At 44.5% G+C, this 6,223-nt stretch overlaps 1 non-coding gene across 1 annotated transcript; it reads right to left on the bottom strand.

Annotated features, from left to right (window-relative positions):
* Nucleotides 1-5,405: 5,405 nt before the first annotated feature.
* On the bottom strand, nucleotides 5,406-5,513 carry LOC130498197 (small nucleolar RNA R71). Its single transcript, XR_008937118.1, has one exon. It is a non-coding gene; the product is annotated as a small nucleolar RNA R71 (small nucleolar RNA).
* Nucleotides 5,514-6,223: the final 710 nt, after the last annotated feature.

Raw genomic sequence — 6,223 nt, 5'->3', positions numbered from 1 at the left:
AGTGTTATTGAAGGAATCTTCGTGATTGCTCATTTATTATTATTTTTTTTTGTTCTACCTCACGCGAAGGTTTCTTCGATGTCGGATCAACTCTGAGGCATGGTGGCCGTTTTGAAACGTGGAGACACTGATTGGTCGACGTTTACCAGGGAACGAATTCGTACTTTGAACTTGCTTCCTATTGGTTTGGGAATAGCTCCTGCGATCTCGGTGCCGATCGGGTTGCTTGAAGAAGCTGAATCTTCTGACCATGAAGAGCCTACTTCTGCGGAGGAGGTGATTGATCATCCTAACACGAGCCATTCTGAGAGGTGCTCGTTTCGGAGATCGCTTAGGACCTTGGCGTCTGCTTCAAAGAAAGCACCAGTAGATCCTACCCCGTTGTCTTTGAGTTCTGATTCGGAGGAAGATATTCCGGCCTGCGAGCACGGATCTGCCAGGGCTTCGCGAAGTGCCTCACTGAGACCGCCGCGATCTGCTTCAAAACGTCGAAAAGGCGGAGAGTAGGAAGGAGCGACCATTCCCCTTTACGTGAGACCAGCTCCGGTCCCAAACAGGGTGAAGGGACTAGCTCTCGAAACTTTGGGGCGACGTTCTTTTCTTCCTCGGAGGAGGAAGATGCTTATACCAAGGTCGCTGAAGCGAAATCCAAGGTTTGATCTTAGCGAATCGTTATTTTATTACCAATTCCTGCTTTTGTTGCATCGTTTTTCTGATTATATTTACTTCCAGGTCATGGAGGCTTATAACGACCTTGTTCTTAAGATGGCGGAGCGTACAGGGATTTCTCAGAGAGATGTGGAGATTGACCGGATCTCCCTCGACTTCAAGAAGATCTCTGCTGAACTTGAGATCGCCAAGCGGGAGAACAAGGAGGAGGTTGAGAAGATCAACTCCATGATGGCAGAGTGGGTGAAGGTTTGCGACGAGAAGTCAGTTCTGGAGGTCGAGGTCGCTGCTCAACAGACCAAGATTGCAAGGCTTGAAGCTGAGCGGGATCGAGACGTTCGTTCTGCTCGTTATGAGATGCCGCGGTAATACACAGTTATTTTGAAGTCTTTAGAGGACAAGTGGTCCAACAAAGAGAGAGAGAGATGACAGCTAGAATTCAGCTTCAGGAGGTGGTCACTAACATCGACCTTTTGACCGAGATCAAAGAGGGCAGCTGCGACATCGATGGGGAGCTGACTCGCTTGCAGGATTTGGAGAGGGATTGTGAAGCGGCCGTCGAGTCATGTCCTTCCTCGAGTTGGACTATTTCTGAGCTTGATCTTCCGCAAGTGTCGGAGGAGTTGGACTTTGGGGGCCATAAAACGCGAGAGGCGGCGCTGACTCTTGATTTCTTATTTAATTTCACCCTTTTTGTTTTTGTTGGATAATTTCGTTGTTGCGGGGATCCTTATTTTTTCCCAGGATTTTGTGGGTTTAAATTTGAACTGTTAAGATATTATCTGTTTTTCTTTTGATAAGAATCTTTTGGTACTCCGGATTTACTAAAATCTTTTGGTTAGGATTCTCGTAGCACTCCGTTCTTTATAAGACCTCAGGGTTTCTGACTCAGGTTTCATCCGAGCAACCTGCGAAATCCCGATTCTTTTTTCAAACTGAACGATTATATCGATAAAAAGATCGAATCCCCGAGAGGCCGATAAGTCGAGAAATCGAGTTGCCAGCGTCGGTGTGGAGAGGATTCAATCGAGTTGTCAGCGAGGCTCTTACAGAGATCCTTCGTGAAGAAACACAAATTCTCCAGGTTCCTTCTAGACAGGAAGGTAAGGAATCTGGTGGCAAGGATTCATCTACTCGTGTGAAGTCGAGTAGTCCTACTGGCTCGGAGGGTCGCGAACGTCCCTCCAAGAAGGCGAAGACGAATGGTTCTGATCATCGCTAGAGTTCTCTTGGTGATGGGGTTGCGAAGCCGTTTCATTGGCAATTTACGCACTCCAAGGATGGTCCAATTACGTAGGATCCGGATAGTGTGGCTCATCTGGTGAGGCACTTTAAGCCTGCTGGTTGCGCACTTCCTTCTCTTCGGAACATGACCGAACGCGAGGCTTACGTCAAGATGGCGGTGGCCCACGCCAAGGTTGGTTTACTTAGCTTTTGTGCGCCTTTGTTCGAACTTATCCTGAACTTTTCATGATTTATAGGCCATGGAGGCTAACAATGAATTCGCGGCGACTTTGGAGCGGCGCCTCCAAGATGTTCCGCGATCTGACGAGCTCCTCAAAGTTAAAAGGGTCGTGAGGGAGCTGAAGTCAAATCTGAAGCTATTGCAGGAGCGTGATCGTACCAACGCCGATCGTTTGTTTGTTGCAGAAGAATGAGAGAGCCGAATTGCTTTACTTGAAGCTCGTCTTCGCATTGCAGAAAACGAGAGTAAGTCGACTCTTGAACGAGTTTCTTTGCTCGAGTCGCAGCTAGAGTCAAATGCTTCGAAGCATGCAGATGCTCTCCGAAGTTCGATTCGCGAGGCCAAAAAAGGCTTGGCTGATGATTATCAGAGCGTTCTGAAGTCTCTGAGGGAGAAATGGGAAGGCGAACGGTCCAAGGTCGCTGACGAGCTCCAGCTTGGGGAGGTTGTCGTGAGGATAGATCTTCTGAAGGAGATAATGGGCAAGAATCTATTGGCTTTGGGTGACGCGGAGCGTTCTGGAGAGAAGGAGGTCGAGCTCGGAGAGTTCGATGTGTCTGTGATGACCGAAGGGCTGGACCTTCCCCATGACTCGGGAGATTACTTTGCCAAAGGGGCTTTTGATGGCGATGGGGCGAAGCAAATGGATGGATGTTTTGGCGATGGAGATTTCGACGTCGGAGAGTAGTTTGTAGGAAGCTGTTCTTCATCGAATATTTTCCATGTGCTGTTTTTTTTATTATTTGTTTATGTTATTGAATTTAATAAAAGGGATGAGTTTGAACGCTTCATATTTTCTTTCGAAGGATAGAGTTCCGATTTTTCTTTTTGAACTTTTGATTGAAGAGAGTTGATACTCCGTCGATGCCTTGTCGGCGTAGATTGAGGTTTTTACTAAAACCGATACGCCGCGTTTTCCAGCGGGACTGAAATGTGCTCAGAGACTTTATCAGGGCCTCGAGTTTACATCTAGTCGTTTAGTGAGAAAGAGAATTGATATACCATGGATTTTACCCGTTTTTAACCATGGTATACTAGTAGTTTATTATATATTTAATATGTTTTCTAGCCTGTTAGGTATGTTTTCAGGTTCAGGAGCATTTTGTGAGAAAGTGATGTTTTTGGAGCATTTTGGAGTACAAGAGATGATACACCCGAGTTGACCATTCAAGACTAAGTCAGAAGTCAACATTGCGATTATAATCGATCGATACTCATTCTGAGTTGTCGATCTAAGTAGCCGAGAAGATCCGAGTACTAGAAGATTATAATCGATCGATACTCATTCTGAGTTGTCGATCGATGTAGCCGAGAAGATCCGAGTACTAGAAGATTATAATCGATCGATACACATTCAGTGTTGTCGATCGATATCGAGGACGAAATGGTTTAGCCGACTATTTCACCAAGACTTCACCAAATTACGAGATTACCCCTGACGAGTTTTTAACCTAATGGAAATGCTTAAAATACTCCTGCTAAGTGCTTTTGACGAAAAGTTTTGAAACCCTTTGAAGCTTGAAGCTTTTTACAACCAAAGTAGAGAGTGTGAGAGAGAGACTAGAGTTTTATTTGTTTGAGAGAGATTGGAGAGATTTTTCATCTTCTTTTGTATTTCTACTTTATTCTATCTATGCAATTCTTTCATCTATCTATTGTTATGAATTGTCTAGCTATGTCTGAGTAGTCTACTTGTTAGATCTAGGGTTTAAATAGGTTTGTGGGATTAGCCCCAAACTATAATTGCTAAGTTGTGATACTCATGAAATGGATTGTACCCTATGCTTGTTTTAGAGTAACTAACTAGAACATAGATCACTAGGATCTTAGATTATCTTGAATTATCGATTTGAGCGATGCCTGTTTCCCGTTGAGAAGAACGACAGTTCTTCCTTGAGACCTCGCGGTCATATTTGGTTCGCGCCTAGGCAGATCTAGAAGCCGTCGATCAATACCCTACTGGTAAATCGATCGGCGCCGCGAAAGGTGTATCGCTCGATATCTCAAAAGGATATCGACCGACTCTTTTTCTGTGTCATCATGCGAAAGGTGTGGCCAGAGATCTAGATATTTTAACCAGTGATTCATTCACATATGTTAAGCGGCTGAGATCTATAGTATCATGCAAGCAACTTATTAAAGCATTTATAGAGATTATAATCTCAATTTCTGAATAGAAACCCTATGTCTAGCACTCTTTATCCTATTTAAACAACCCTTCATATTGTTAGTTAGGAATTGTTATTTTCATTTCTATCATATAAACCAACCTTGCCTAGGATTGATTAGTAAATTTTATTTAATTGGTTCCCTAACTCCTCGTGATTCGATCCCTAAGTACTACAATTGTACCTCTTATTTGAGAGAGTAATCTCTACTGGGTAATTTGAGCATTATCAAATTTGGCGCCGTTGCCGGAGAGCTTTGATCGCCATTAGATTTAATCTTATTAATCTTAGGTTTTTCTTTTACCCCCTTTCTTATTTAAATTTTTCTTGTCTTTTCAGGTACATGTCCAGCAGTACCAGAAGCAACAAGGGAAATCAACTATTTTTCTCAGAGGATCCTGCACACTTGGAACGCTCAATCCGCAAAGACCTACGCTCCGCATCGATCTACAGAAACGCAACACCATCGACTGATACTCACGTTCAACAGTCGACCGACACTCAGACAGCACCGTCGACCGATACCGTTCGCCGATCCACATCGATCGATACTTCTAACCGTATATCGATCGACACTACTCCGTGAAGCATGGTCGCGATTGTCGTTCTCACGCAGGGCGAGAATGAAAACCTGTATGACCAAGATGGTCATCTGCGTAATGCAACATGTCAGAAGCTAGATGCACAGGGAAACATAATCCATGAACCTGAAGCGAGGCTACAGGAGAAGCTCAAACACGATCGTTGGCAGACTATAACCGTCCAGACGAGTACTACACCAGCATATCAGCTATTCGACTTCCAGAGATTCAGAAGCCGAACTTCGAGCTCAAGCCTCAGTACTACTCTCTCGTGTCTCAGATACCTTATTCTGAGCAATCACACGAGCATCCTATGGACCATCTGGAGAGGTTCGAGAATCTTATCGCTGCTATTCGTATGGATGGAGTCCCCGAGGACTACCTACTCTGCAAGCTCTTCAAATACTCACTGATTGGAGAAGCTTCGCACTGGCTCAAGCAGCTACCTACAGGATCACTGACATCCTGGGCCGACATAAAAAACGTCTTCCTGCGTAATTTCTTTGATGAGGCACGCGTTGAAGACTTAAGAAGCAAAATCGCCACTTTCGCGCAAAAGCCTAGTGAGAATTTTAAAGACGCATGGATCAGATTAAAGCTCTTCCAGCGAGACTGTCCACACCATGGATTCAATGAAGTGCAGCTGTTAAGCACTTTCTACATAGGTATCGCCTTAAGGTATCATATGGCTCTTGATACTGCTAGTGAGGGGAACTTTAACACTATGAATCCAATAGAGGCTGTGAGACTTATTGAGAACCTAGCCAACAGCAGCAACACCAAGAACACTGACTCTGACAAGAAGAAATCGGTTGCAGCCATCGGTGAAGACCAGATGAATGAAGTCAGAGCCAAGATAGATGCTTTACATGCATTTCTGGGGCAACCAGTCTGCTCAGCTGAAGAAGGAGAGGCTAGAGAGGATGATACAGAGGAAGATGTGAACTACATTGGAGGTACTGGATTTCAGAGATATGGAAACCAGAGTGGAAAAAGAAACTTTTTTGGCAGTGGTCAGAAGAGTAACTACAACCAGAGTTCACAGTATCAGAAACCCTTCACCAACACAAGGAACTACGGCAACTCAACTTACCAAAACCCACCGCCACCCACCCAGGAGAGTAAGTTTGATGCCATGATTGATAGAGTTCTGGAAGATCAGCGGAAGCTTACAGTAGACTTCAATGAGAAGATTGATTCTGTCTTTTACAATCTGACCACGAGGATAGACACCATCTGCACTCAAGTTAAGAAACTTGAGACACAGATTGTCCAGACTGAAGACTCTATCAAGAGGATTGGAACTTCTAAAGAAGTAGGGGAAGAAAATAGGAAACACC

Source organism: Raphanus sativus, chromosome 7 (assembly GCF_000801105.2).
Source record: "Raphanus sativus cultivar WK10039 chromosome 7, ASM80110v3, whole genome shotgun sequence".
Classification (NCBI taxonomy): domain Eukaryota; kingdom Viridiplantae; phylum Streptophyta; class Magnoliopsida; order Brassicales; family Brassicaceae; genus Raphanus; species Raphanus sativus.
The sequence above is the reverse complement of the archived record's forward strand: the minus strand, read 5'-3'. Positions and strand labels throughout refer to the sequence as shown.